General features: G+C 45.8%; 1 non-coding gene across 1 annotated transcript; it reads left to right on the forward strand.

Moving 5' to 3' along the window:
• Positions 1 to 4646: 4646 nt before the first annotated feature.
• Positions 4647 to 4751, forward strand: LOC125134707 (U6 spliceosomal RNA). The gene has a single exon (XR_007136721.1). It is a non-coding gene; the product is annotated as a U6 spliceosomal RNA (small nuclear RNA).
• Positions 4752 to 19618: the final 14867 nt, after the last annotated feature.

Genomic DNA, 19618 nt, shown 5'->3' on the forward strand with positions numbered 1-19618 from the left:
GACATCCATGGAATCTCTCCTACCATGGGACCTGGAGCACCTGCCCTGTCTCTGTCACAGGCAGACAGCCCACAGAAGTCGAGTCAGGAGCGGAGGTGCACTTTCTTGGTGGAGGCGGTAATCCATGTCGCTATAAGACATATAAGAGGAGGGACAGTGGGAGTGATTAACACATCCAACTAGGAACCATGAGGTTGCAGGTTTGATCCCTGGCCTTGTTCAGTGGGTAAGGATCCGGTGTTGCCTTGAGCTGTGGTGTAGGTTGCAGACGCGACTCAGATCCTGTGTTGCTGTGGCTGTGGCATAGGCTGGCAGCTACAGCTCTGATTAGACCCCTAGCCTAGGAACCTCCATATGCTGCAGGTGCGGCCCTAGTAAAGACAAAAAAAAAAAAGGAAGGACAGTGATGTCAGGAGCTGATAACCAGGGAAACTCAAAATTGGAGGGAAGGCTCAGAAAGGCCCAGAAAGGTGATGAACATCACACCAAACCTGTCGGAAAATGGCTTCAGGCTCTCTGCACCCCTGACTCTGTGTAGCATTGGACAGGCTCCAGATGTGGCATGGAGGGTGGGCATCGTCACTGCTCACAGGGTGTGTGCTGGACCTGCAGAGCAGGGGGAGGGTCTTGTGCTTAAACATCACTGGAATCCTCGATTGGGTGCAGAGAACTAGGTGTGTGTGCTCAAATATGCACTTGCAGTGTGAGGTGAGTGCTAAGGGTGCTGGGTGCCTGGTCAGGTTTCCGCAGGAGGCATATTGCAATTTCTGTGTGTAAGCTGGAGACCTGTTCCGGTGGAGTTGGAGAAGAGAGACTCTGGCCTCTGTTGGATTTTGTTTTGGGATTGCTCTGTTAACTGCTTTAAAAGGGCTTTTACTTATTTCTTACATCCCTTTTTGGATTGAGTACAAATATCCATAGAGACTTAAAGCCTATTTACAGATATAGAAAATATCTTTTTTTTTTTTTTTTGTCTATTTGCCATTTTCTTGGGCCACTCTCGAGGCACATGGAGGTTCCCAGGCTAGGGGTCAAACTGGAGCTGTAGCCACTGGCCTACGCCAGAGCCACAGCAACTTGGGACCCCAGCCGCATCTGCAACCTACACCACAGCTGGTGGCAACGCTGGATCGTTAACCCACTGAGCAAGGCCAGGGATCGAACCCGCAACCTCATGGTTCCTAGTCAGATTCATTAACCACTGCACCACGACGGGAACTCCCAGATATAGAAAATATCTTGAATGCTTCTATCCCCTATCTATAGAGCCACTAAGGGCTAGGGCTTTTTTTATTCATGCATTCATTCATTCATTTATTCAGGTGCACACACATTCAGTCCACCTTTATTTGTTCTTTCAGTGCAAAACATCACCCAATGCTCTGCTGTGTCTTGTTCGGGCTGTGATGGAGAGACCATCTGGACACAGTCTTTGCCCTCAGGGAGATGGGCTTATGTGGGGAAAACCAGCATGCAGGACTCATGAACATACAGGTTGAACGTGACATTAGAGGGCAGATGATGGCCTTCATAACTGGCTCCTGCCCTTCTGGTCTCACCTCCAGAGTTGCTTCTTCAGAAAGACATTTCTTGGCTAGCTCATAATTCACCACCCTCCAATCCCACTGCACCCTATCTCTCATTATTCTGTTTAATTTTCTTTAGCACATTTATGGCAATGTGAAATAATCTTTTTTTTTTATTTGCTTATTGTCCATGTTCCCCAGTGAGCATCCATGAGAGTGGGATCCCCATCTATGTATCCATAACTCACAGCACATATAACCGTGTAGACAGAGTTCTGTAAATATTGGCTGAATGAATGAAGACAGGTTTATGTTTCCTTTATGAGATTTCCCAAAGCAAAAGTAATAGCCGCAGTCACTGGTCCAGGAGGAGAAACATTACTTCTCAGCAAAGAGCCCTTTCAACCACTGGCCCATTTTGTATATCAGCAAAAAGGGGCCCACATTTGGTGGCTGCAGCAGATGAGCATCATTTTAGGTCAAGCTGCATTTCTCACAATTGTGGCATAGTCCTCATGGATCTGTATACAGCCCCCAAGTGCAGCTGGGAGCATCACACTGACGTCTAGTCCCTGACCTGAAGGCTCTCAGTTTACTTAGGCACAACTCACAATCTTTACAGAACTAGAGACCTGCCATTTGAGGGAGTTTGTCACATGGCTGCTGGAGGCTTTGGAAAAGAGTGTAGAACACGTGCCTCAGAGCCAGGCCTCCCGAGGAAGAAGCAGCTGTTTAGTTTGTCCTTTCCAAAAAACCCGGGGTGCTCCTCTTTCAGTCCTGTATCATTGGCTGATGGTTATGCTGGGCACAGCATCTCCTCAACACCTCTTCTCTGCCTTGTATAGAGCCCAGAATTGGCTTTAGCCCATTCTCAAAGGGACAGTGTCACATACTCACAGTAGGAAGCTATCAGCTTGCCTGGTCACTGGGGGAACTGATGGGGCACCAGGAAGGACTCTAGAGATTGCAGTGTCTTCTGTGGTCTAGGTTGCTCCCCATGACCTGGGGCTGTAGTGGCATGGCCATTTCAGTAGTATTCAGATGGAATGAAAACAACCAAAGGCCATTTCAGAATAGGGAGCTCAGCAGCAAGAAAGGTTAATCATGACCTAGACCATGTCCCATTGAAAGAGCACCTGCTATGACTGAGCCTTAAGTTAGGTTACTCAGAACAAAAATCTTGGGGCTGCTTCTCTTGAGACCCATTTGGGTTGTACATCTACCTCTACACCAACTACATGACCAGTTGGGTGGAAAACCTGATCGGCCAGGCTTACGTCTTATGCCTACATCAGAAATCAGAAGTGGGGTCACAGCCTGCCCTCCCTTTTCCCAGATAGCTGAGGGTAGGGAGGCATAGTTTTCTGAAAAGAAAAATGAGGTACAGCTATCAGGAGAGGGAAAATTGAGACTGACAGGCAAAAGCTATGGATACCCACTCATCTGTAGATGGACATACGCCATAACTTTTAGGAGAGTTTTTACAGATGCGGAAAACAGGGCTCAGCCAAGTTCAGAGATGTGCCTAAGGTCTGTAAGAGGTGAAGCTGAGGCTGGAACTCAGGACTGAGGTTGGAACAAAGCCTTTGCTGCAACCATGTAACATAAAATCTATGAAATATAGCTAGAATCTAAGGTGGAAACCAATTTAAAGGAGTCATTCAGTGAAAGCATTAGCATTTCCATGGGAACTAAGTAGTGAGGTCCAGGCCCATATCTGTTGATTGATCCTGTACTAAAGTGAAATAGAGGGTTGGAAGGAGTCTTGCTTCTTTTTTTCTTTTTTCTTTTTCTTTTTATGGCTATGCCTGTAGTACATGGAAATTCCTGTGCCAGGGTCAAATTGGAGCTGCAACTGAAGACTATGCCACAGCCAGGGCAACACCAGATCTGAGCCACATCTGTGACCCATGCCACAGGTTGTGGCAATGCTGGATCCTTAACCCACTGAGTGAAGCCAGGGAACAAATCTGCATCCTTACAGAGACAACGTCAGGTCCCTAACCCTCTATGTAAGGATGGGAATTCCATAGTCTGGCTTCTTTAGAGATCGACTTTCAGCTCTCAAATTGATAGCGACTCGAACACACTTCTGTGCTAACTTTTCTGGTGAGATTTGAGTGTGGTTCTTTTGTGGGCCAGCTAGAGGAAGTGCCTCGGGGAGTGTATGTTCTTGTCCACAAACCAGTGGCCTGTGTGAGAAAGTGGGAGTTGGAGTGGGGTCTCATTACATGTGATTGTGCTGATGGAATTGAGAGAAGATTCTGGTCTGCTAGGAAGGGAAGGGGGCCTAGAAATCTAGGAAAGGGCCACAGAAAGAGTTCAGGGGCTACGTCAGACATTCTTAGCTGACATCACATTTTCCAAGGCAGAAGTCTATATTCCTCAGCACTGAGGGTCCACTAACTCTAGCCTGGAAGCAAAGCTTGGAGTATCTGGTTTGGTGGCTGCACCATCAAGCAAGCCTGGAGTGAGAGGTTGTGTGTCTGTAAGCATTGCTTTGTGGGCTTCTCAATTGTCTGCACCTCTTGAACCCACCTCCCTGACAAAAGGAGAAATGCAGGAGAAATGTGATTGGGAAGAGACCTCCGAGTCTGAGTAGTCTGGTACAAATGCTCAGGTTCACTCCCTGCCGTATGTTTAGACTGGAATGAAGGGGTATGATTCTGCCAAATACATAAATCAGTGAAACATGATTATGTGGCTTTTAAGACTTCCCGGCTTGAAGGATTCAATTCTTCTGGGCAGAAAGAAATGGCAGTAGTTTATGAAAGCACAGTGAGATGACAACGTTGATTTTCCCCTCTGATCTCTCGAATGGCTATAAAACATGACTTAATAAAAGACCTTCTTTGGTCTGTAGCAGTCTAGAAATGTAGCAGAAGTAGGGAAGAAAAACCTAAGGCAGCTGGTGCCTGTTATATTAAACTGCTGTGATTGGCACCAGTGGCCCAAGAGATCTGACTGCCAGAGGTGAAAATGGAATGGGTTTCTGCCTGGAATGGACGGGATTCCCAGGAGGTAATGAGACAATCTGTCTCATGGGTCATTATAGGCTCCGAAACAGTCTCTCCATCTTTCAGCAATGGCAGAACATTTCACAATCAGAAATGCTTATGGGTGCTCGCTTCAGTAGCACATATACTAAAATTGGAATGGTACAGAGAAGATTAGCATGGCCTGTGCAAAGATGACACAGAAATTCGTGAGGTGTTCCATGTTTTTTTTGGATGGGCGTTTGGGGATAGTAGATGCAAATTATTCCATTTAGAATGGATAAGCAATGAGGTCCTACTGTATAGCACGGGGAACTGGATAGACCATGATGGAAGATGATAGAAAAAAGGGAATGCATGTATATGTGTGACTGGGTCACTTTGCTGTACAGCAGAAATTGGCACAACATTGTAAATCAACTATAATTTAAAAAATAAGAAGAATTTTAAAAAGTCACCTGGAAGAAGGGGAAAAAAAAGAAATGCTTATGGTTGCCCAAATTTCCATATACATGTCAGCGGAATCTTTTCAACAGCTGAAATGAGAGGCTGCTTTTTTCTCATTAGACAGGAGCCTTGGAATGTTGGTTTCCTTGATGAGAAGCATCTCAACTCTGGAGACCTAATGTGAATCCCCCAGGAACATGCTGTGTTCACATTTTCCTTGGACTTTTATTCTTCCCTTGGGTTGCCTGAAAGCAAGACAGAAGCAAGGGGAGGTGAGTTCTTATCTATGTCTGAGCCCACCAGTCAGCCTGAGAAGGATTCAGAAAAGTCTAGTGGAACAAGTTTCTCTCTATGCTTAGCACAGCAGAGCTGGTTAGTCTGCTTGACACTCAAGGCCTTGGCTAAACCCCCTGCCCCCAGCCACCCAACATGCCACAGCTTTTTCACAGGTGCTGAGTTAGAGAGGACTCCTGATCACTGTTAACTTGAATCCATCACCAACTTGCTTAACCAGAGAGGGCGTTTATTGGCTTACATAACTGAAAAATCCTAGGACTAGGGCAGAGGGCAGCTCACAGCGTCCTTCCATCCCCAAATACATGGGCTGAGAGCAGAAGAGGGGTTACCTCTGAGGAAGGTTATCAGGAGAGGGGTGGGTGCTGCACAGGCAGGAGCAGATGTCTCAGGCTCCTCCTGGGCAGGCAGAGCTGGTTCTGTCTGGCTCCAGGTCTGTTTCCTTATGCTGTGCACCAACTGCCTTCTGAGACATGGCTCCTGCCAGCTCTTTATGTCTCTCCTGGAGGCTAAGACTTTGCCCACCAGCATTTGTGGACTTTATAGCTTGCCACACATTTAACTTGTTTAGTTCTCAAAACCATTCTGAGATATTGTTATTGTTTCCATTTTACAGAAGAAAAAAAAAACCAAGGTCCTGACAGGTTGGATGACTTTGCTCTTTTCATTTTTAGTTCAGCTTTAATGTGAGAGATGAAGGAAGCTGAACCATGACTAACTCAATGAGGGGTCTTCCAACCTGTTTAAAGACCTGTTCAGAGAATTTGCCCTGACAGTCTTTCAGCTTCCTTCTTCCATTTTCTACTGAGTATCCCTCAGTCTGATGATAATCCCAGCCCTGCCTCATTCCCTAAACCCTTTCTTTGGGGAATCTGACTAAGGTGGCGGGCAGACTGGCCAGATGAATCCTGAATATGCCAAGGTGCTGCCCCAGGCAGGGCCCACATTTCAGGAAGCAGGTCTGACCACTCAACCTCCCACACATATCCTGACTTTCTGGACAGTGTTCTTGGGAGGAATCTGCAGAGCTGGGTTGTGAGTGAAGCACAGATCTCAGGAGAGGCCCGGGGAAGGACCTCTGAGAGTGTCTGGGCCAGGAGGTGGGCTCCTGCTCTGTGCCTAGGCCTGTGTGCACACTGAGGGGGATATTGGATGGGAGAAGACTCCTTCCCCTCACTCCTGAAGCTTTTCAATCAGCCAGCAGACATTCCAGAGACACAGTGGGTCATACTCTTATTCCCGCAAGTATGACCAGTGGGTGGGACAGACATGCCCAGGTGGACCACACAGGGGGCTAGGCAGAGAAGTCCAGCACAAATCATTTAGGTTACAAAATTTAACTGCAAAAGAGTAAAAGCCACAGCTAGAATGAGAGAGAGAGAGCAGTTCAAATAATACTGACAGTTGTGCCCATGACTCACTCTGGGAGTATTTGCCCAGATGAGAGAGCAGGAACCATGGACCTACTACTTCCCAGGTCAGGTTGGTCCCAGGTGCCTGTAGATATGAGCATCTCACATTACTAATTGTGACTCTGTTAGTTCATGACACAATTTTCCGTATAACCTGGTTCCTAGAACATCAGCCAATGGAGAAAGATCTGTCCCAGTGCTGGAGGGAAGGATGGCTGGCTGGACTCACAGGGAGTGTGTGATGGTTGTGCAAGAGTTTCACAGTAATTTTGACCACCCATAGTTTTTGCTTTTTGAGTCACCTTTAAAACTCAACCATAAAGAGGAGCCAAAGAAGCATCTCCATTCAGTGTCAAGCATCTGGGAGTTCCTTGGTGGGTGGCCTAGTGGGCCAAGGATCTGGCATTATCAGTGCTATGTCTCGGGCCACTTCTGGGGTACAGGTTCAATGCCTGGCCTGTGAATTTCTGAACACTGTGGATATGGTAAAAAAAAAAAAGTCATATAGAGGCCATCCTTTGTGAAGCCTCCTCAGGCTTCCCACCCCTCCCCTGTGGACATCAGGACACCTCAGCTATTTCATACACTTCGCATCCTTTGTCTCCATCAGGCCCCACTCTCAGTCTGGAATGAACTACCCTGAAGACAAATATCATACTGTGAGTGTTCATAAAATGATAAATATTATCATCTTCAAGGCATAGACTGAGCCATGAAGAGCAGGTAGAGCTGAGACTGGCAAATCAGGGAGAACGCTGGCCTCTTGCCCTTCCCTATGTTCTCTGCTCTGTCTTGAGACTCAACAAGTCTAGGATCACTGCCTACTGGCTCTCCCAACATGGGTACTGGGACATCCCGAAACTCTCTCCTGACACTCAAATTAAATCATACGGCAGCCCCTAGCTCAATGCTGGCATTAACCAGCCTGGTTTTGCAGTGGAATGAAAAAAATCTCACTGTGGGTTATTGAAAATATGCAGGCTTTTCCCACACCCACCCACCTGCCAGGGTGGATGGAGGGTGAGAGGGTAGGTGGGGAGCATTGTGCTGTGTGTCTCTTCCTGTGATGGTTACCTGCAGCAGTTTCACAGTGAAGGAGGTGCCAGGATTGGATGGGGTATTTTATTTTATTTTATTTTATTTTATTTTATTTTATTTTATTTTATTATTTTTGGTCTTTTTGTCTTTTAAGGCCACACCCATGGCACATGGAGGTTCCCAGGCTAGGGGTCCAATCAGAACTGTAGCCGCTGGCCTACACCACAGCCACAGCAACGTGGCATCCAAGCCGTGACTTTGACCTACACTAGAGCTCACAGCAACCCTGGATCCTTAACCCACTGAGCCTGGCCAGGGATCAAACCCGTATCCTCATGTATCTTAGTCGGGTTCACTAACTGCTGAGCCACAACGGGAACCCCTGGATGGGGTTTTAACTGGCTGACATTAAAATCATACTTGGAGAAGTTGGACATTTGTGTACTAAGTCAGCTTTATGCATGAATTGTTTAGCTGATAACTTGTTCATAGACATATTTAACTCCAACTCTGTGGAGAGGATGGATAGCCCTGGGGTAGAGGCAGCTCATGGACCACAGGCTTAAGCCATTTTCCAACTCACATTTTTTTTGTCTTTTTGCTATTTTCTTGGGCCACTTCTGTGGCATATGGAGGTTCCCAGGCTAGGGGTCCAATCAGAGCTGTAGCCGCTGGCCTATGCCACAGCCACAGCCACGCAGGATCCGAGCCGTGTCTGCAACCTACACCACAGCTCACGGTAATGCCGGATCCTTAACCCACTGAGCAAGGGCAGGGATCAAACCCGAAACCTCATGGTTCCTAGTCGGATTCGTTAACCACTGCGCCACAACCGGAACTCCCCAACTCACATTTGCCAACCAGTTTCTCCTTTACTATTTCTTGGCCTCCCATCCTGTTCAAATTTCCTCCCTTTACTCCCCGCTGAGTGCCTCTCCCTCATTTGCCCTTCTGGATCAGGGAAACATGCAGATGAGGGGGGTCAAATTGTACACCCCCGGTGTTCCCACACAGTAAGGCTTTGCAAGCAGAGTGGCAGTGAGACAATACACATCTGGCATGGAGTACCTGCTCCATACATGCTTGTCCCATTTCATTCATCCTGCCAAAGTTCATTATGACTTCATTACCCTAAGCTCAACTGGGAAATCTTTGTTAGTAGTGAAAGGAAGTGTGATTTGAAGGAAAGGACAGTGAGCTGAGAATCAGGAGACCCAGAATCTAGCCTAGTCCCACCTACTGGCTGTGTGACCATGAACAAGACCCCAGGTCTCTTAAGGTTGAATACTCCCTCCAAGAGAAATGCCCCATAAGAGCAATGAACTAGATATGTTCAAGGCCCCCTCCAGGGCTAATGTTTATAGGCTCTATGAGAGTGACTATAAAAATCAGACTGGAGCTTGGGGTTATCAGACACAACTTAGAATAGATTTACAAGAAGATCCTGCTGAGTAGCATTAAGAACTATGTCTAGATACTCATATTGCAACAGAACAAAGGGTGGGGGAAAAATGTATACATGTAAGGATAACTTGATCCCCTTGCTGTACAGTGGGGAAAAAAAATGATCAAGATTCCTATTGCACTGAAAAAAAAAATCAGACTGTCTCTTTGTACATGAAGGGGTGAGGTGCCCTGTGGGGTTTCTGCATGCAAACGAAAAGTCAGTTTCTGCCTAGGTCTCCCCCTCAACCACCTGGCCCATGACACAGTTTCACTATTTACCACTCTGCAGTATTGCCATAGCCTCAACCTGTGATTGAATCTAGGCATCATTCTTTAAAACAGATTAGAAATCTTTGCCTAAGAATTAAGTCAACAGAGAAAATTGTATTGGTTCAATGAGATGTGATTCAAGAACACGCGACCAGTGACATTTTTAGCTTGGCTCACATACAGCTTTACAAGCTCAGCTGGTTAAAAGAAGATCAAATAAAATGTAGCCTTATTGATTTAACCAACTGCAATAAGCTAAAGCAGACTTTCTGAGAGTCAGTTAAGAAGGAAGCTCTTGCCTGCCTCCCAGATCCAAAGATGTGGAAGAGAAATGGTGACTGAGTGTTGTCCAGCAGATCCAGTGTCTGTATCTTCCTCACTAGCTTCTAGCTGAAGCACCTGATTGCTCAGGAATGCCAGTCTTATGTGCACTGGTGAAAAGTCAATTGCGAGGAAAGGGCTGTGATCTGAAGGTACCCAGCTCCCTGGAATGTGACACATCACAGCTGACCTAAGGGCACTGTTAAACTTTGCACTAAGGGTGTGTCTGGGAAAGAGAAACCGGGGACATTAAGTTTAGAGCTAGCTATGCATAACACTGGCAAACTCTCCAGCCCTTCCCAGGCTGAGTTTCCTGTGATCCCTCAAGCCTGAAGAAGCCATTCAACCAGTGTTACTGTGCAGCTTCCAACCACTTTGGTTTAATCAGTTGGTTACAACTGAGCAGCTAATGCAGCATTCTTTCGGCACCCAGCTCTCATCTGTGACATCCCCACCCCTCACCCACAGCACCCCAGCCATCAGCCAGGGCCACAGGCTTAACTCAAAGTCAGAGTCCCTTCACTTTTCTCTCTTAAAGGAAAAGTTTTACTGAGATATAATTTAGATGCTATACAATTCACTCAGAGTGTACAGTTAAATGGTTTTTGATATTATTAATTTAAAAAATTGTGGTAAAACATATATGACATAAAATCTGCCATTTTAATCATTTTAAGTGTACCATTCAGGGATATTAATTGATAATGTTGTGCCACTGTCTATTTTTCCCAAAACATTTTCATCGCCTCAAGCAGAAACTCTATAAGTCATTAGGAAATAACTGCCCATTCTCCCTGGTAACCTCTAACCTCCTCTCTATGAACTTGCCAGTTCTAAGTACTTCATATTCATTCTTTCTTGTTGAGCTATTTCACCCAGTGTGATGTTTTCAAGGCTCATCCGTGCTATAGCCTGTATCACCTGCCTTTTAATCACCGCTTCTCCAGCTCAGTGCCAAGCCAGGGTGCTCTCACCTCTGGGTGAAGGAAATAGCCTCTGTCACAGATGCTTTCGGTGTCCCATCCACACACTCTGGCTTCTCCTTGTGGAGCTCACTCTGTTTACCAACACATCAAGCCAGAAGTGCTGGCAATTGAAGCTAGTGTAACAATACTCCAGCTCCCTCAAGCCTTGGTGGGATAGTCTGAGATACCTGTCTACACTGCCTTCCAAAGCTCCCAGTGGGAGCAGGTTCCAGTTGCCCACCATGGTGACTCACTTGAGAATACACCCTGGCCTGGCTGCCTTTCCGTCCCTATCTCAGTTCCCTCCTTTTCTGACATTGCTTCCCCAATAAACTTTACATTTGATTGAAGTCTACTGCTCAGAAACCCAAATGAAGACAGCCTCCTATCCCAGCTCTCTGATTTCTCTCTCATCTAAAATCCATGCTTGGAGTTCCTGTTGTGGCTCAGTGGTAACAACAAGTTCAGTCCTTGGCCCTGCTCTGTGTGTTAAGGATCCAGCATTGCCATGAGCCGTGGTGTCGGTCGCAGATGGGCTTGGATCCCAGATTGCTGTGTCTGTGGTGTAGGCTGGCAACTGCAACTCCAATTCAACCCCTAGTCTGGGAACTTCTATATGCTACAGGAGTGGCCTTAAAAAGAGAGAGAGAAAAAAAAAATCCATGCTTCCTGTAGCAGCTAGAGAACTCTTTAAAGTATAAATTAGAGCACGTCACCATTCTGCTTAAAACTTTCCCAGCACTGAGAATAAGATCCAAGTGCTTGCTGAAGTGGGCTAGACGCACATGGTGTGATTCTGATTGTGACCCTGGGTGCCCATACTCCCCATGCTTCTGTGATGCGAGCTCACTGTCTGTTCCATGAGTATCTGTTCTATCAATTTCCTGCTCCTCTCAGGGCCTTTGTAACTTATGTTCTGACCCTTTATCTTGTCCTGGCTGGGCCAGAGGAGGTAGAAAATAAAAACACTTAACTGGGATGGCTGGACTAACCAGTAAGGAAGGGTGGTGGTTGTGGACCACACGAGCCTTATTTCATTCAGGCCACAGTTTAAATGTCTCCTCTGAGAGCCTTCTCTGATCTCCCAATGGAAACTGCCTTTCTCCATAAATCTCTCTTTCTTCTTATTTATTTATTTTTTTAATTTATTTTTCTTTTTAGGGCTGTACCTGCAGCATATGGAGGCTAGGGGTCGAATGGAACTGTAGCCTCCGGCCTACATCACAGCCACAACAACACCAGATAGGAGCCGTGTCTGTGACCTACACCACAGCTCACGGAAACACCAGACCCACTAAGCGAGGCCAGGGAATGAACCTGCATCCTCATGGATCCTAGTCAATTTTGTTTCTGCTATGCCACGACGGGTACTCCTCTCTTTATTATATCACACCAGGTTTTTGTCTGCATAATACTTGCCACTATCTACAATTATTTTTATTTTTAAAACATATTTTTTTTTGCCTATTTAGGCTCTCCCCAACTAAAGTGTAAGTTCCACTAAGGGCATAGACCTTGCTGTTTTGTTCACTGCTACATTTCCAGTGCCTGAGCCAGGCTTGTCATATGGTGGGTATTCCACAAATATTTGCTGGAGGAGTAACTGAATGGATGGGTGTCACAGTCCCTGAAATAGAGAAGCCATGGCCTCAGCAATGCTAGGCCCCTCACAGAGTCTGGTCCCTTTACAGAGGTCACTGGAGAAGGCCTGCAAGCTGTCCAAAGATGGCCTTGAGGGAGGGAGGGTGGGCTCACATGCAGGTGTTTCTGAGAGGTGGATGTGCATTAGAATTTGTGTGGTCAGGGCTATGGCGACCTCTGAGAGCGGTGCCAGGGCGCATGGCAGGGAAGTCAGTTTGCAAAGGCACAGGGAGGAAGGAGAGAGAAGGATGTGGTGTGACCTGGAATGGGTGATGGGCAGGGGGTGGTGGAGGTGGCTGAAGGAGGAACTTGTCTGTGGGCTGCAGAAAGGGAAAGATGAGGAGAAGCAGAGCCTGTAGGTGCCAGAGAACAGAGACTGAGATGAGGGAAGCCTGGTGGGATGAGAGGAGGGGACCCAGGGTATCAAAGGGTAGGGTTTGCCCTGGGCCAGTAAAAGGGACCATTTTTCCTAGGAGATGAGGAGAAAGGAAGAGAAGTTGGGTAGAGAAACAGGTCGTTTGTGTCAGGGGTAGGGGGGTCCTTAGAATCAAAGGGGCAGGGTTGGTGGGGGGGTCCTGAGAGTAGAAGAGGGCCGTTCTTTAAGCTGGCTCACCAAGGAAAGACAGAGTGTGTGGGATTTTCAGCTCTTCCCAGGAGTGGGGAGGCTGGGTCCCTCTCTCCTCTCAGCTGGAACAGCAACCACCGTGATTTACACCAATGGAAACGAAACTGCTCCGTGGGACCTCTTTCTTGGGTGGGAGTCTGCAGGAAAGCAGAGGGCAGGCTGAGCTGCATTTCAGGAAGAGCCTGTAGCTCTACCCCCTGCACCTCAGGGGGGACTCTCAAGGTCCACTTCCAACATGAAAATCATGCCAGGACCTGAGGTTTTGGGGCAAACTCTCCTGTGGGCAGATGGACACACAAGCTGCCTGTGAATCCTGTGCCTCCCTGCCTCTACCTCCAGAGTCCTGCATCTTGGATGACCCTCTGGTCTCCTGCGGGTTCCTGGTTGCTGCCACTTGCCAGGGAGAAATTTTTTCTCAACCTCAGCAAGTTGCAGGAGTCAGCTTGGGCCCTCTGGACCATTTTCTCCTTCTTGGACAGGCCTCAGAACTGCTAGGTGGATGGTGTGACCCAAGGGTGATGCCAGGCACAGAGCTGGTTCAGGCCTCCAGAGCCAGGATGGGTTCTCCTGCATGTAGGCGTCATGCGGGTTCCAGGCTCACAGGGCCTGGGGTGTGAGGCAGCTCAGGGAAGCAGCAGTCTATTTGGTTCCCGGGGCTGGGCTGTGCCTTTAGCTACATTAGCTACATTATCTACATGTGACTCTTGAGCCCTTGAAATGTGGCTCTTCTGATTGAGATGCACTGGAAGTCTAAGACACATGCCTGATTTTGAGTAGTATAAAAATGTCAGAATTCCTGTCATGGCTCAGTGGTTAACAAATCCGACTAGGAACCTTGAGGTTGCGGGTTCCATCCCTGCCATTGCTCAGTGGGTTAAGGATCTGGTGTTGCCATGAGCTGTGGTGTAGGTTGCAGACGTGGCTCGGATCCCGCGTTGCTGTGGCTCTGGCGTAGGCCGGTGTCTACAGCTCCAATTGGACCCCTAGCCTGGGAACCTCTGTATGCCGTGGGAGCAGCCCAAGAAATGGCAAAAAGACAAAATAATAATAATAATGATAATAATAAAATAAAAATGTCAAATAACTCAGCAATACTTTTTCATATTAATTACATTTGAAATTATAATATTTTGGATATATTGGGTTAAATATATTGGGTTAATTTTACCTGTTTCTTTTTACTTTTTTTTTGTCTTTTTGTCTTTTTGTATTTTCTAGGGCTGTACCCACTGCATATGGAGGTTCCCAGGCTAGGGGTCTAATCAGAGCTGTAGCTGCCGGCCTATGCCAGAGCCACAGCAACACGGGAACTGAGCCATGTCTGCAACCTACACCACAGCTCACAGCGGCAATGCCGGATCCTTAATGCACTGAATGAGGCCAGGAATCGAACCTGCAACCTCATGGTTCCTAGTCAGATTCTTTAACCACTGAGCCACTACGGGATCTCCCTATTTTTTTTTCTCTCTTTTTTCTTTTTATGGCCACACCTGTCATATGTGGAAGTTCCCAGGCTAGGGGTTGAATCTGAGCTGCAGCTGAGGCCTACACCACCAGGCTGCAACTTCCGGCAATGCTGGATTCTTAACCCACTGAGCAAGGCTAGGGATTGAACCCACATCTTCATGGACACTATGTCGGGTTCTTAACCTGCTGAGCCACAGTGGGAACTCCCTGTTTTTACTGTTTTTATCATGGTTACCAGTTATGAGAACATTTGAAATGACACATAGGGTGCTCATTGCATTTTTTTTTTTCTGCATTGCTCTAGGGAGAATGATGTCTGTGAAACCTGTCGACTAAAAAGTTACACATAACCTAGATGTTGAAAGTTATGTGTTATTCGGGCCAAATGAGGACCTAAGCTCAGGAGGCAGCATGTCAAGTAACCCTGAGAAAACCACTCCGAGGAGTTTGGATATATAGGAGTTTTGCAACAAAGGGAAGATACTTGGAACAAAAGATTACTGCTAATAACAGAAAACTAGATATCTCAAGTTAAGACATTGAGTGCTTTTCTATGTATGGGAATATGCAAAGTTCTGGGCTCACTGAAATCTTTCCTTTTGACATGCCCCATCCTGAGTTCCTTCAGGACTCACTGGCTCACCCTTGGAGGTGGCGACAATGGCTGATGACTGTGTTGACATCTTTTGTTTATTGCTATGGGAGGCAATGTTTTATTTCTGAAGCCATTGCTTGGGATCCCCTGGATGCAGCTGAAAAGTAGAGCCTGACCCTGTGCCTGACAATTCCATGTCTGGTGAGAAATGGGATGATTGCCAGAATCACTGGGGGGTGATGGAGGCCAGGGACCAGGCAGGTGTCCTGCAGGTGCTGGGGATAAACAGCTGCCCTGTCCTTGGGGGTCTTCCCCGTGGACTACAGTGTAGCCATGTGCCATTTCCAGTGCCAGGAAGCAGGCAGCTCAGAATGGTGCTTGGTATTCTGCATGGATTTCATGACTGACACAGCAATTATAGGTTTTTGCATTGTTTATGCCTCTCCAAAAGCACAGCTGAGTGCTTCGAACCAGTGGCTGGAAGGCGCTCCACTAGGTTTCATTACAACGTGTAATTGTGTTTAGCCTTTCAGGCCTCCTGGACTATTGGTACCTCGCACAGCTTTAACACTATTCATTTTCTCATAATTAAATCACTGATTGAATGAAAAAAGAAAAACCAAATCATTTTTCTAAACAGCGATCCAGCATGGCTTGGATTCATTAATATAAAAGACCCAACCTTTTGTGCTTTATATTTTTCTGCCAAGATCTGGGACTTTGCCGCTGCCTTGGAGCCTGGCTGGCCTGGTCCCCAGGATAGGGCTCCTGCTCCGCCCCTGCCCGAGGCTCTGTGGGTGCCAGGAGGGGCAGCAACCTCTGCCAGGGCCCTGGGTCCTGGGTGAAGAGGAGGTGCCTCCTGCTTGTTCACATGTTCCCAGCTTACAAAGATTCCTCCTGCTCTGGGCACCTTGGCTCAGAGTCAGGCCAGAGGGGGTGTGTGTGTGTGTGTGTGTATGTGTGTGCGCGCACGTGCACGCGCGCGGGCACGCACACGCGTGCACATGCGCCCATGAAAGTGTGTAGATGTTTTCCTTCCAAATGACACAAAATTCACAAAATGCTGAAATTAAATAGCTCCCCTCTGGATCTTCTGACTGGAAAGTCAGTGGGAATGGGCCATTTCTCACCCTCGCTCTTCCCTCAGAGCCCCAGCTCTAGTGCCGTTGGCTCCTCACAGGCCCCATTTGTTTGGGGCTGGGTCCTCTGACTGGAGATGGGCAAGTGAGTGCAGGCCAGGCTTGCCCTGTGCAGTCCGGCACCCAGAGTCACCCAGGAAGCTTCCTTCAGGAAGGAGAACTCACTCCTGAGGAGACTTCTCTCCACCTCCCTTCAGCCTGAGATGTCTTTTTGTTTTACCATTAAGATTAGGGCTTTTTTGGGAATTCCCTTGTGACTCAGTGGTAACAAACTCGACTATTATCCATGAGGGTGCAGGTTCGATCCCTGGCCTCACGTAGTAGGTTAAGTATCGGCATTTCTGTGGCTGTGGTGTAGGCTGGCAGTTGCAGCTCTGATTCAGCCCCTAGCCTGGGAACTTTAATGCAGTCCTAAAAAGCAAAAAAAAAAAAAAAAAAAAGAACAGGGCTTTATTGCATATTCCTCTGAGAGAGTAAACCCTCCTTGGAGTGAACAACCAATCATAACCTTTTCTGAGGAAGCCATAGCAGATGTTTTAAATATAGAAATAATAATAAAATAATAATAGCAAAGACTTCTACAGCTCTCATAAAGTTCTAAGACTGTTCCAAATGTGTAAATATGTTAACTCCTACATCAACTCGTTTTATTTATTATTTGTTTGTTTGTTTTGTTTATGTACTTAAATGGAGTATAGTTGATTTACAATATTGTGTAAGTTTCAGGTGTGCAGCAGATTGATTTGGTTATATAATTTTTTTCCATATTCTTTTCTAGTGTAGGTTATTATGAGATACTGAATATTTTTCCTTGTGTTATACAGTAAATCCTTGTTGTTCATCTATTTTATATATACTGGTGTGTATCTGTCAATCCCACACTGCTAATTTCTTTCTCCTTTGATAACCATAGTTTGTTTTCTATGTCTGTGAATCTGTTTCTGTTTTTTTTTGTTTTGTTTTGTTTTGTTTATTTTCCCACTGTACAGCAAGGGGGTCAGGTTATCCTTACATGTATACATTACAATTACATTTTTCCCCCACCCTTTCTTCTGTTGCAACATGAGTATCTAGACAAAGTTCTCAATGCTATTCAGCAGGATCTCCTTGTAAATCTATTCTAAGTTGTGTCTGATAAGCCCAAGCTCCCGATCCCTCCCACTCCCTCCCCCTCCCCCTCCCATCAGGCAGCCACAAGTCTCTTCTCCAAGTCCATGATTTTCTTTTCTGAGGAGATGTTCATTTGTGCTGGATATTAGATTCCAGTTATGAGTGATATCTTATGGTATTTGTCTTTGTCTTTCTGGCTCATTTCACTCAGTAGGAGATTCTCTAGTTCCATCCATGTTGCTGCAAATGGCATTATGTCATTCTTTTTTATGGCTGAGTAGTATTCCATTGTGTATATATACCACTTCTTCCGAATCCAATCATCTGTCGATGGACATTTGGGTTGTTTCCATGTCTTGGCTATTGTGAATAGTGCTGCAATGAACATGCGGGTGCACGTGTCTCTTTTAAGTAGAGTTTTGTCCAGATAGATGCCCAAGAGTGGGATTGTGGGGTCATATGGAAGTTCTATGTATAGATTTCTAAGGTATCTCCAAACTGTTCTCCATAGTGGCTGTACCAGTTTACATTCCCACCAACAGTGCAGGAGGGTTCCCTTTTCTCCACAGCCCCTCCAGCACTTGTTATTTGTGGACTTCTTAATGATGACCATTCTGACTGGTGTGAGGTGGTATCTCATGGTAGTTTTGATTTGCATTTCTCTTATGATCAGCGATGTTGAGCATTTTTTCATGTGTCTGTTGGCCATCTGTATATCTTCTTTGGAGAAATGTCTATTCAGGTCTTTAGCCCATTTTTCCATTGATTGATTGGCTTTTTTGCTGTTGGGTTGTATAAGTTGTTTATATATTCTAGAGATTAAGCCCTTGTCGGTTGCGTCATTTGAAACTATTTTCTCCCATTCTGTAAGTTGTCTTTTTGTTTTCTTTTTGGTTTCCTTTGCTGTGCAAAAGCTTTTCAGTTTGATGAGGTCCCACGGGTTTATTTTTGCTCTAATTTCTATTGCTTTGGGAGACTGACCTGAGAAAATACTCATGAGGTTGATGTCAGAGAGTGTTTTGCCTATGTTTTCTTCTAGGAGTTTGATGGTGTCCTGTCATATACTTAAGTCTTTCAGCCATTTGGAGTTTATTTTTGTGCATGGTGTGAGGGTGTGTTCTAGTTTCATTGCTTTGCATGCAGCTGTCCAGGCTTCCCAGCAATGCTTGCTGAATAGACTTTCTTTTTCCCATTTGATGTTCTTGCCTCCCTTGTCAAAGATTAATTGACCATAGGTGTCAGGGTTTATTTCTGGGTTCTCTATTCTGTTCCATTGGTCTGTCTGTCTGTTTTGATACCAGTACCACACTGTTTTGATGACTGTGGCTTTGTAATATTTCTTGAAGTCTGGGAGAGTTATGCCTCCTGCTTGGTTTTTGTTTCTCAGGATTGCTTTGGTGATTCGGGGTCTTTTGTGGTTCCATGTGAATTTTTGCATTGTTTGTTCTAGTTCTGTGAAAAATGTCATGGGTAATTTGATCGGGATTGCACTGAATCTGTAGATTGCTTTGGGTAGTATGGCCATTTTTACAATACTGATTTTCCCAATCCAGGAACATGGAATATCTTTCCATTTCTTTACATCTTCTTTGATTTCTTTGATTAAAGTTTTATAGTTCTCGGCACATAAGTCCTTTACCTCCTTGGTCAGGTGTATTCCGAGGTATTTGATTTTGTGAGGTGCAATTTTAAAAGGTATCGTATTTTTGTATTCCTTTTCTAATATTTCATTGCTGGTATAGAGAAATGCAACTGACTTCTGAATGTTAATCTTATATCCTGCTACTTTGCTGAATTTATTAATCAGTTCAAGTAGTTTTGGGGTTGAGTCCTTAGGGGTTTCTATGTATAGTATCATGTCATCTGCATATAGTGACAGTTTTATCTCTTCTCTTCCTATATGGATGCCTTTTATTTCTTTTGTTTGTCTAATTGCTGTGGCTAGGACTTCCAAAATTATGTTGAAGAGCAGTGGTGAGAGTGGGCATCCCTGTCTTGTTCCAGATTTGAGTGAGAAGGCTTTCAGTTTTTCCCCATTGAGTATTATATTTGCTGTGGGTTTATCATAAATGGCTTTGATTATATTCAAGAATGTTCCCTCTTTACCCACTTTGGCGAGGGTCTTGATCATGAATGGATGTTGGACTTTGTCAAATGCTTTTTCTACGTCTATTGAGATGATCATATGATTTTTGACTCTTTTTTTGTTAATGTGGTGTATGATGCTGATTGATTTGCGAATGTTGAACCATCCTTGTGAACCTGGGATGAACCCCACCTGGTCATGGTGTATAATTTTTTTGATATGTTGTTGGATTCGGTTGGC

The sequence above is a fragment of the Phacochoerus africanus genome, chromosome 8, assembly GCF_016906955.1.
Source record: "Phacochoerus africanus isolate WHEZ1 chromosome 8, ROS_Pafr_v1, whole genome shotgun sequence".
NCBI classification, from domain to species: domain Eukaryota; kingdom Metazoa; phylum Chordata; class Mammalia; order Artiodactyla; family Suidae; genus Phacochoerus; species Phacochoerus africanus.